Raw genomic sequence first — 12,611 nt, 5'->3', positions numbered from 1 at the left:
GGATAAGTATTACCCGGACTCTGCACCGTCGATTGGAATGATTCATAAGTGGTTTACCGAGTTTCGTTGTGGCCGTACGAGCACAGTTGATGCTGAACGATCGGGGCGTCCAAAAGAGGTCACTACACCAGAAAATGTCGAAAAAATCCATGATATGATGTTGAATGATCCCAAAATGAAATTGAGAGAGGTAGCTAATGCTGTAGGCATATCATTGGAACGTGTGGGCAATATCCTGCATTCAGTTTTGGGCATGAAGTAGCTCTGCGCGCGATGGGTGCCGCGTTTGCTCACAGTGGACCAAAAACGAATTCGCGTGACAACTTCCCAGCAGAATTAGGCATTATTTTCGCGTAAGCCGACCGAGTTTTTGCGCCGATTCATAACCATGGATGAAACCTGGATCCACTACTACACTCCTGACTCAACGCGACAGGCAAAATAGTGGGTTACACCGGGCCAAAGTGCTCCTAAGCGTCCAAAAACGCAACAATGGGTCGGAAAGGTTATAGCCTCCGTATTTTGGGATGCACATGGCATAATATTCGTGGACTATCTTAAAAAAAGTAAAAGCATAACCGGAGCATACTATTCATCATTATTGGACCGATTGAAAATCGAAATCGCCGAAAAACGACCGCATTTGAATAAGAAAAAACCACTTAATCATCACGACAATGCGCCTGTTCATTCATGCTTAGTTGCACAAGCAAAATTGCATGAAATCGGCTTCGAATTGGTTCCTCAGCCACCGTATTCACCAGACCTGGCCCCCAGCGACTATTACTTGTTCCCTAACCTGAAGAGATTGCTCACCGGTAAGAGGTTTTACTCAAATGAGGAGCTCATAGCTGAAACTGAGGCGTATTTTGGAGACCTTCCGATCGAGTACTTTTCGGACGGTACCAAAAAGTTAGAAAATCGTTGGACTCGCTGTATCGACCCAAAAGGAGAGTATGTTGAAAAATAAAACCGCCTTTGGCCAAAAAAACGTCTCCGTGTTTCCTTTTTCAGGGACTTATTAGACTGTCTAGTACATATATACACCAGGATGGTCCAAAATAACGTATTTTCGAATTTTGGCTATCCGAAATAAGAAACTCAATCTTCATAGTGGATCAACTCTTGTTCATTGCTTTCAGATTAAAAAAAAAACTAAGTAGGAGTGGTATGGTGGTACTAGGGGGGATTTTCATGCAAAAATTGAAGAGAAAGGGGGCCTGTACCGGGAAGGGGAAAGCTTTAAAATAAAATGGAAGGATAAGATAATAAATAAAGAGGAGTGAGATTCTAAGAGTGTGGATGGAGGACAGAGGCTGGGCGGTGGCGAATGGTATGGCAAAAGGGGACAAAGAGGGAGAATACACGTATGTTAGTAAGCTCGGTGTAGCGGTGATAGACTATGTGATTTTGAATATGCAAGGGTGAGAGCAGATAAAGAAATTCGCAGTAAAAGGGTGGGTGGAATCAGACCACCAGCCATTAATTTTGTTGATATAGGGGGAGGCTAGAGAAAGTCAGAATGGGGAAGAAAGGTCGTTAGTCAAGAGTTAGTCAAGAGTATCAGAAGCGTTTGGGCAACGTAAGATCTGAAAGAGAGTCTGTGGACAAGATATGGAAGGATCTAAAAGAGAAAGTGAAAAGCTGTGGGCAAAGGATGTATTTAGGAAAAAGAAGGAAGGAATGGTGAAGCTGTGGTGGGATATGGAATGTAAAATGATAAAGAGAAAGGTGAAAAAGAAGTACAGAAAGTGGAAGGAACCGCAAAAAGGGAGCAGTACATATAAATAAGGAAGAAGTTTAGGGCGATGTGTGAAAAGAAAGCGCAGGAAAAGAAAAAACAGAAGATAGGGAGCGAGGATTAACGAAAATTTTTTAAGGATTATAGAGAAATTACGCTAATGAATACTGCGTACAAAATTTACGCGATGTTGTTGGCAGATAGGCTGCGCAAGGATGTTGAAGAGAAAGGAATATTGCACGAGACGAAGGCGGGCTTTAGGGAGGAAGGAAATACTACTGACAATATTTACGTTATGCCGTACGTGGTGGAAAGAGAACTAACCAAAAAGCATGCCAAAGTGTACACGTCTTTTGTAGATCTGAAGGGCGCATGCCCTTCGATGGATAGGGGGAGGTTGTGGGTGGCAACGAAGAAGAGGAGAATAAAGAGGGGCCTGATCGAGAGGGTAAAGGAGGTTTATGAGGAGACGAAAGATAGGGTGAGAGGAGGAGAGGGAATATCTGAGGGATTCTGGATGGATAGGGGGTTGAGGCAAGGGTGCCTGCTTAGCTTAACGATTTTTGCAATTTTGATCGCGGACATGGAAAGTAAGCTAGCGGCCAGAGTGCTAGGAGGAGTTAGGGTAGGAGGAGTCAGGATATGGTTACTCGCATATGCAGATGACATAGTGCTGCTAGCGAAAGGCGAGGAGGCTTTCAAGGAGATAATGAAAAGGTTGAGAAGCTACCTGAACAGAAATAGGTTAGAGTTAAATGCGGACAAGTGAGGATTACGGTATTCAGGAAAGGTGGCGGGAGAGAGAAGGGAGGGGAGTGAAAATGGAAGGGCAAAGCGGTGCAGGAGTTGAAAGAGTTTGTGTACCTGTGCTTCCTGTTTCGAAGGAAGTGGGCAGTGGATGGTCATATAAAAGAGAGAATGAGAAGGGCAAATGTGGTGATGAGGCAGGTGTGGGAGCTGGGGAAGAAGTTGTTCGCAGATGATTTTGTAAGGAGAATGAAATTGTTCAATTCGCTAGTGATGAGTGTCTTATTTTACGCAGTGGAGGTGTGGGGGTGGAAGGTGAGTGAGAATGTAAATAGTATTCAGTAGAGGTATGTAAAGTAGACACTGCTGTTGGCAAGGAATACACTGAACTATATTGTTGAAAGGGAAACAGAGAGAACGAGTTTAGGGATTATAGAAGAGAGACGAGTGTGTAAATATAAGGAAAAATTTTTGGAAGAGGGGGGAAGTAAGCTGGTAGGGAGAGTAGGTGGGAGGAGGAGAAGAGACGTAGTGGTGCAAAGATGAAGGTGGAAAGAAAAAGGTATTTTAGAACGAATGGATTGCAGATGGTAAAGTAAAAGAGATGCACGAGGAAGGAAGGAAAGTATATAAGTTGGTTCAAAAGAATAGCATAGAGAAATAAAAGGCAGAACTAGAGGAGAAAATAAGAGAGTCAAGGTTTGACAGAAACTTGGTGTAGATTATTCCAAGGGAGAACGCAATATTTGTGTGAGAAAGAAGAGCAGGGAAGTCACGAGCTCATTGCGAGAATGAGATGCGGTTGCATGGAGAATTATAATAGGTTCTGGCTTTCTAGAAAGAAGATAATTTGCGATTTGTGCGGGAAGAGGAATGCAAAAGGTGAGCACTGCTTGGAGGAATGTGAAGAGGTGGAAAGGAGTGGGATAAGCATGGAGGTATTGTAGCATTAAAGAAGGGTCACAAGGAAGGAGGAAGAGGAATGGAGAAGGAAGGATTGTAAATAAGAGAGGAAGGAGATGTAAGAGAGACATGCGTGCAAGGCAAAGCGAGGAAGGTTAGGATATAGAAGCGAGCAGATTAGTTATAAGGTGTTGATAGATGGTATTTGTAAGAAATAGATGTAAGAAAATTATATGAAAAAATGGAAGTGTAAGCAAATCAATTTTTTAAGGCCAGCAGGCCGAAACTAAACTTTCACCTATCTGATATATTACTTATTTCAGATATTCTGATGAATTTTGTTACCTAATATCACCAAAAATTTTGAATTCCATGTGCTCGCTCAGTTACTATTTTAAAATTCTGAAAAAATACGCAATAGTTCATTCACTATGAAGAATCGGTTTCTAGTATTGGATGGTCAAAATTCGAAAATATGTTATTTTGGACCACCATTTATATTTCCAAGAAGGATTCGTTAATTTTTCAAGATAACGATGTGCTGCCATGTTTTTAATGCCATGTATCTATGTAGTTGAATATTTATGTTGGACTAAAAAATTGAATTTTCAACAAGATATATTAATTTCCAAAAACACTGTTTTAATTTTTAATAGAAAAAAGGAGAATTGTTCACCAAAGTGTTGAATTTGAAAGTCGAAATTTTTTTAACAAAATGGTTCAATTTTATTTTACAAATTTCGCATTTTTCAAGCCTAGCTGACAAATTTTCTGCAAAACTGTTTATTCTTTAACACTACAATATAAAGTTTGAACTAAAATCATGAAACTTTAAATAAACAAATAATTTTTCAGAAAAGTGTTGCATCTGCGAATCAAGTATTTTATTTTTACACCAACAAAAGTTAATTTGGAATTAAATTGTTAAATCCTTAACCAAAAAAAGAATTCTTTTCATGTAAGTGCTGCAGTTTTAACTAAAATTAATAAAGTTTTAAGCACAAAAAATTATTTTCTAGAAATAAAATGATTAAATTTTTAATCAAAGCGACAAATCTTTAACAATTTTATCTAATAAGTTTAACTTTTGATTGAGCAGTTGAATTTTCTACCAAAAAGGATGACTTTAAAAACAAAGTAGTTGCATTTTCAACAACGTAATATTGTGTTCTATCAATTTAGTTTGTATTCAAGTAAGAAAAAGTAAAAATTTCTTAAAAACAGAGGAAAAACGAAGTATTTTTGAGAATTTTAATATTAAGTGTCTTTCAAACTTTAAAGTAATTACTGAAATGTACGGTCTGGTCTTTCAAAAAATTCGCAAACTCTTCTTTATCAGAAGTCAATGTACTTAATATTATCTAAGTTCGTAAATATTTTTTATTACTTGAATTAAAATTTTTATTATTTAATTCTAGAGTGTATATCTCCAAAAAAGATAAAAATGATAAAATTGCGAAACTAAAGTTTTAATTACTCTATTATAATAAACACAGTTGATATGAAAAAAGTTCATGAACGCAATATTGCCAGTGCGTACATTGATCTGGAACCCGCAAAAGTTGATCATTTTCTTCTGTATTTAAAATCAGAATTACTGGTAACTTTTTGATATCACGGAGTTCACTCTATAAGCCAATCAGTGAAAACTAAATTCTCTGCAAAATGAGTAATTCCTATTCTGGAGCAATAATTCGTTAACAGAAATTACTGATGCCTCAGTCAAAATATTGGTGAAAAAAAGTTAATTATATGTTGATTCAAGAAAGTATACAATGGTGTCAAATAAGTAGAAAAGAAAAGATTAAAAAAGATCAAATAAATTTTGTGTTCCGTATTTTAACACAGTTCAAAGAAAAGAAAACACGATAAATGAAATATTATCAGTCATTTATGCATGTGTTTTGAAAATAATATTATTAAAAAAAAACATAATTTGTTTTTTGTACTATAGAAGGATTTTTTTCTTTCCTTTAAGTTATAGGTGTTGTGACCTTGAGCCTGAACTTTCAGCTTGGTCCCCACGTAAGTTAGAATTAGTAAGACCATTAGGATAATACCAATCATACAATTTCAAAGCCTCCTTTTCTCTATATTCTTTTTTAAAGTTTTGTTGTTGATTGTCCTGAAAAGGTCCTTGTTGTATAAGATGAGAATGCTGGAAAAAGGGCAGTCGATAACGTCTTCGAGCTTCCGCAATTTCGGATGCTTCATGGAGACGTTTTTCCGTTGCAGGTTCGATTTTTGTTAGAGCAAGCTGATTTAATGTACTCGCGTCTACATCATCTTCAGAAGAAGATGGGTTTTTCATCCTGACTTTTCTTTGATTTCTTGATGATTCTGAAAAAAACTGTAGATATATACAAAATTCATCATCTCTTATTCATACGATCTAAACACTTAGATAAAAATTATTTTTGAAACAAAAGCATCGTACTCTTTCCTGTTTTGTTTTCAAGTACATGAATATCTTTCTTATACAGGCATCATCATTGGCCTGCAAGATTAGGTCAAGTTTCTCACAGAAGGATAATGCCTTCTGCAAAAAGACGCTTTCTAAGAGAGAAGATAATTCTTTCGAAATTAAATTTCATTTGTGTCAAAAAACATCCTTTAGACATAAAAAGGAAATTTCTCTGAGGAAGGTTGACCAAGGATCTACATTTGGGAAGAAGTGAGAAAATCATTGTTACAAGAGTTCAATAACTACTTGTTTTGCAAGTAGATCCCTCCGGATTAAAACTAGATTTGTTTACCAGAGTTTTTTACACGCGAATGTTGGTTCTCACGCTTCGCGCTCGATAATAAATTGATCTCGCGTTCTGCGCACGGTAATGTATTTATCTTGTGCTACGCGCTCGGTCTTTTTGCACAGATTTTTTAAAACTGAAGGTCAAAGCATCGACAACAGTAATTTCGTGATTATTAATTCTCTTTTGTTAAAGCTCCTTGGGATTTAACGAACACATACTCATAAAGTATTTCGTGCTTCTCACTTGATTTTACTCCTAAAGTTGTATATCATTTTTATTAATGTATAGTATTATAATACATAACAAGCATTGGTATTAAAACTGACGTAGTTTCATTGTCTTGTTTAAAACAATGCGCATTCTTTAAACCAAATTTTCTTATTAAACATTCTATTGGAAAATTTTTTTTCACCCTGAATTATTATTAATTTATTTTAAATTCTTTTGAATTCTTCTGAATTTACTTTATTCTATTCAGTTTGTTGTTTCATTTATCTCTAAGTCTTTAAAACTTACCCTAAATTCGGAGGTATTTGATCAAATTTGTTTGAAGTCTCTTTAATTTTTTGCCAGATAATTTTTGTCAATATTTTATTGATTTTCGAAGATATTCATTCAAAACTATTCACCTTCCCTTAAAATTTTTTTTTAACGGTTGCACATCAGATTCCTCAATTCAGAAAGTCTGCTTTTAGTACCTTAAATTATAATTTTTTTAGTTTTCATGTTTTGAAGTTCAAAATTTGTAGTTACGTTTTGGAATATACTTCTTAAAACACGTTTTAATTCGTGTTTTTTAGTTTTTTCAAACTTTTAATTTCATTATTTTGAATGTTCTATTTTACGATTGAAACAAACACCCCGGCTTTTATAAAAAAATGATTCTAAAACAATTTTTATACTTTTTTGGGTTGAACAACTTGTGTAAATGCATTCTCTCGTATCTTGTGTCATTTTAACAAAAATTTAATTTTTTTATTTTGAATATTATTTTTCACGATTAAAATAGAAACTGCCTATCATATTTAAAAAAAACATTAATGAAAGTTTTTTCGCTCTACTTTTGGTGAAAAAATGTTATCTATTTATTTTTTGTTAGCTTGTGTCGTGTGTCTTAAAATTACATTTTTTATTCCCAATTTTTTAAAAATAAATAAAACAAAAACTACGTGTCTTATGAAAAGCTGATTAATAACAAATTTGTAGGCATTTTTGGGCGCACAATGTTTCTTTAATCATTTTTTCCTATATTTCCTAGTTTGAGCGCATAATGCAATCTTTCATTTTGTATTATTTTTTGTGTGATCAAAATTAGAATATTCAATTTCTCATAGGAATTCAAAAAGTTATTATGATAATCATGCAGGTCTATCGAAAACTAACATTTTTCTTATTTTATGTTTTTTTCATATCGTGCGCTATTTGGCCTAAAATATTGATCTTCGTGTGTTTTTTGGAATTTTGTAAATGCTACAATACTAGTAATTTTTAGTTCTTTGGAAAAAATCATCAGGATACGTTGTTAGACTTTTTAAATAACACAAATATCCGTACAGAGAATTTGTTAATTTTTAATAAGGTGATCTCAAAAATATTTAAAATGCTCTCACTTTTAGCATTTTTATCCAAAATGGCTAACAACCTTGGCATTTAGCTTAGGGCACTAAAAGAGTGTATCCAAGGCTAATCTAATTGTTTTTTTTTAAGTTATCGTTCTCACAGCCCTAATACCTTCTTTGATGTGAATGTGAAAATGAGTTATTTTGTCAGGAAGAATCTCTTCATAGTTATGTTTTTTGTTTTAATTGGAAAAAACAACATTAAAAACATAACAAATTTGAATTGTTTGAAACTCTACCAATAAATTAAAAGACAAAAGTTGTGATGAGAATATGCCCACCCAGCGGGCAGATTTCTCTTTGGCATTTATTGATGTTTTTCACGATTAAAGTGAAAACTAGTCAGACAGACAGACATACATACGCATAGACAGGCACATTCGTGAAAATCTGTTTTTTGGATTCAGGGGACCTCGAAATGTGGACGATAAACGAAACCGATACTTAGAACCATTTCCGAATACTTGTGAATATTTGGAAATAGTTTGGAATACTTCCGATTATCTGTAATGTGAAGAATACTGATAACTTTTGTTTTTGATTTTCCTCTTCCTTGTTCTTCTCTGATTTTCATTGGGCTAGGCAAATTTCGCAAATAAGGGTGCTGAAGAGACTCATGGAAATCAAGAGCGTTATTAACTAACTCAAATACAGGGTGAGCTTTTCCACTATAATGGTGATGAGACATACCGACAGATCCTTGTCTTGAGGTATCTTGGTTTTGTTCAAGTGCACCATTCTCTTTTAAGTAAGATTGTTGAATTCGATCACGCTGGAGCCTCTTGGTAGACAAAGAGATTTTAGAAGAAGCCTCATTATTCGTCTTGAATTTATTCACAAGATCTTGTGCTTCTGCAAAAAGACAAAAATACAAGAATATATAATAAAATCGTCACATCTGATCCGAATGACCTCAAGGAATCTTACCTCCTGCACTCAGTTGATGAGAAGATTCTAGAATATAAGGGTTTTCGTGATATCCAACCAAATCAAGAGCTTGATTTCCCGCTGAAGTGGGAAATTTTGTTGGAGCCATAAACTTCTTGGGTCTAGGGGTGGCAAGTATATTCCTTCTATCTTCATCTTTTTTAGAAGAACTTTTTCTTGTCAGGATTTTTTTTAATGCTGATGCTTCTTCAAAAGGGAAATATACAACAATGTAGAAAACATTCATCAGATCAGAAGCCAATAATTCAGATGTTTAATAAGAATCAATATATGTTCAGTATAAAAAAAAGATTAGGATTGTGATACTTACCAGTTCCTGTGAATAAAAGAATGAAGACAAGCGCAAGAACACCAAAGAAGAACCCCATTTTCTATCGACGTAGAACAAGAAGTGGAATGTAATAGCTGTTTAAAGTACCTATGGAGATATCGGATCCATAGACTAATAACGATATTTACATTTAGAAACGTGTTATTTATTTTCCTTGACATATAACAAAATCTCTTGATTTAAAGGTATGCTACTAAGCATTTCAATGATTGATATATGGGTTATTCCGACCTCATATTGGCAAAATTATATTTACATCAAAATAAAACTTGAATTTCTAAACTAGAAAGTTATATATTCAACGAAAAATTTTCAATTTCTTACTAGCAGAGATCAATTTTCAACGAGATGGTATTTTTCATCGGACAAAGGTACATTATAAAAACCAGCAGATGAATCAGCAACCAAACAGATAAATCTTCAAAACAAAAAAATTATGAAATTTCAACCAAATATATTAAAGTAGAACCAAAAATTTGCACTTTCAAACGAAAGCAACACATTTTTACAAAAAAGTTTAATTTTCGATTACATAGTTTAAGTTTTAGTTATTATTTTTAATTTATGACAAAAGAGAATAAACTAGCATCAAAACCGCTTTCATTTTGCACAACGCTTTTTAATTTTCGCCAAAAATAAGAATTTTCCTCCAAATAGTGGAATGTATAATACAAGAATGAAACTAATAAATAAGTAAGAAAATAGTTACAAAAAAAAGAAGAATTATAAAAAAAACTTAGGATTCTTTTTGTACCAAGAATCAATTTTCTGAAAAAATATCGTTTTCTACAATGAACTAATCTGAAAAATATCAGCAATATTTTCGTATTGAAGAAAAAACATTTTTAAGTACGAAAAAAGCTTACAACTTAAAAAAAAATTATTATTCTAAGAATATTTGTTGTAAGATTTATTTTATTACTGCTACTTATCAATTAAAATAAATTGTTAGATAGTAATAAATCATGGCCTTATCTCTAAAAAAACCATTGCTACATTTCTACTGGTCACAACTGAGACAATAAGTATGTCATTTTCAAATAGATTTTTTTGTTAGGCAAATTAATTTTTTTTTAAATTTTTCTGAAAAAATCAGCAAGGTAAAATTAAATTGGACAAAAACTTCCGTAAATAAACAATTTTCCTGAGTGTAAAGGGCTTTTCATTAAGAATCAGGTTTTGCACTTCAAACAACTTCAGCAGCAAATATTATTTTCCATCTTATAAACATAGGGAAGCTTTTTCATCAAAGGGCTGATTTATGTCACGAAAGTTTCCTTAATGTGACTAAAGTGGCTTTTTCCTTTGAAAAACGGATTATAGTCTCAATATGAATGGTAACTAATTTATGTTTGAATTAGAGACAATCTGATAACAAATGTGCTAACGGGTCTCTTCAGGTTACCAAAACATGATTCAAATCACTTATTTGAACAAAAATGTCAATGATCTCACTGACACGTGTCTGTGATAAAGCTGCCTGGGAAAACCACAAAAAGAACCTGACTCTTCCACAAATATTTAGTTTGATTATACAAACAAATTTGATATAGAGATAGCATGAAACTGGAAAAACCTCCACTACATATATTCTTAATTATTGAAATTCTTTAAAGCTTTTATGATTTTTTAAAAGTTTTATATTTTTAATCCTATCATACAAAAAATTTTTAATTCTTCTGTGAAATTTTCTTTATGGAATTTACATTTATATTAAACTATGATAGAATAGATACAAACAAATTTTCACATGTTTCTTTCAGTTGTGTTATGTATTGTGCGAAATATTATGTTGAAATTGTCTGAAAAATTTGGTTTACATATTCCTATACATTGACTTGCACTACTTTTGGAAGTTGACTACTGTTGCATACTTTCCCCTAATCCCTTTCAAAATTTATTTGCTTTAAGCAAAACAAAATTAGCGATGGTAAAGGAAACATCATAAATAAAATGTGGCTAGTATGTATTTAAAAAATTATTATATAAAAAAACATTATTGGAAAACACAGATATTCCAGTTATAGAATGTTGTTTGTTGTTTACAATAGTGCCGAGTGTGACGTAAATAAATATGAGCGTTTCTTCACTTTTTTTAAAAAGTATTAGTGCTGCGAGCCAGATCCGGAACCACCGGAATGATCCCGTGAATTTTGACGATAAGGAATACTATTAAAACGACGATTTTGATGAAATAGATGAGAATCAGAACTGTTCTTATGTCTGTCAAATGATTCTGGTTGATGATCCTGAAAACTGTGTTCTGGAAGTCGAGAATCCTGGCTAAATTGATTATGGTAATCTGAAACATCTTTCTTTACTGCACCTTTCACTTCTTTTTTTTCCTCCTTTGATATCCACCTGGTGTTATTAAATCATTTATTTCGTGCAAAGCAAGAGGTCTATGCTCTGGTAAAGTATAAGGTTGATTTTCAGGATCAGGACCACCATCAGGATAATACCATTCAAACAATTTCAAAGCCTCTTTTTCTCTATACACTTTTTTGAAATTTAGTGGTTGATTGTCTTTGAAAGGTTTTAGTTGAATGAGTTGAGAATGCTCTCTAAAAGGTAGATTATAAATCCTTCTAACTTCCCTCAACTCAGTTTCTACATTGGAATATTTTTTTCGCGGACATCCAATTTCTGTTGTAGCATTCCTAAATGCTCTCTGACTCTTTGATGATTCTGTAAAAAGACTGCTGATACACACAAAAATCATCAGCCTACAAGTGCTTGCCACTTTGAAAAAGTGGGAGAGCTCCAAATTAGTTTAACACTTTCAATATTAAAAGAAGTACGCTGAACTGCAATATATTAAGCGGACAATACTGGATAACTAGTAAGGATAATAGTGTGGTCCAGAGGATTATCGAGTTTTCAGCTTATTACCTGCTAAACGAATGATATTAATGATTGATGTTATTGATACCTTTTGGTTTCGATATTCTTCTTCCTTGCTTCTCTGTAGATAAAGCACCTTCAGAAGATGACGCCTTATTCTTCTCGTATCTGTTCACAGGATCTGATGTTTCTGTAAAAAAAGAAATATACAAAAATATGTCCAAAGTTATCATATCTGATCCGAATAATCCTATAGATTTGAAACTGCTGTACTTGCTTGCTGCGTAGAGTCTAAAATATAAGGGTGATGCAAATCCAAATTAAGAGCTTGATGTCCTGGGGAAGTGCGAAATTGTGTCAGACCTTTGGTGTTCCTGATGCTAGGAGTTGCATATATAAGTAAATTTCTTCCGGTATCATCATCTTCAGACTTTTTTTCAGTAGATATTTTTCTTAGATTTGATGTTTCTGTAAAAAAAAGTAAATGAAACTATAGATCAAACTCATCGTCTCTGAAACCAATGATTCAGATGTTGACTAAGGATTAACATGTGCTAAGTATTCACCGAGGATTATGATCATGATATTTACCAATTTCCTTGAAAGAAAGCATGCAGATAAGCAGAAAATTACCTAAGAAGAGCCTCATTTTATTCGCTATGAGGATTAAGCTAACTTTGGTAACATTTCTTAAGGGGAACTTGCGAGTTTCCAGGAAACCACTG

This window comes from Belonocnema kinseyi, chromosome 7, assembly GCF_010883055.1.
Source record: "Belonocnema kinseyi isolate 2016_QV_RU_SX_M_011 chromosome 7, B_treatae_v1, whole genome shotgun sequence".
NCBI lineage: Eukaryota > Metazoa > Arthropoda > Insecta > Hymenoptera > Cynipidae > Belonocnema > Belonocnema kinseyi.
Note: the sequence above shows the minus strand (reverse complement) of the source record.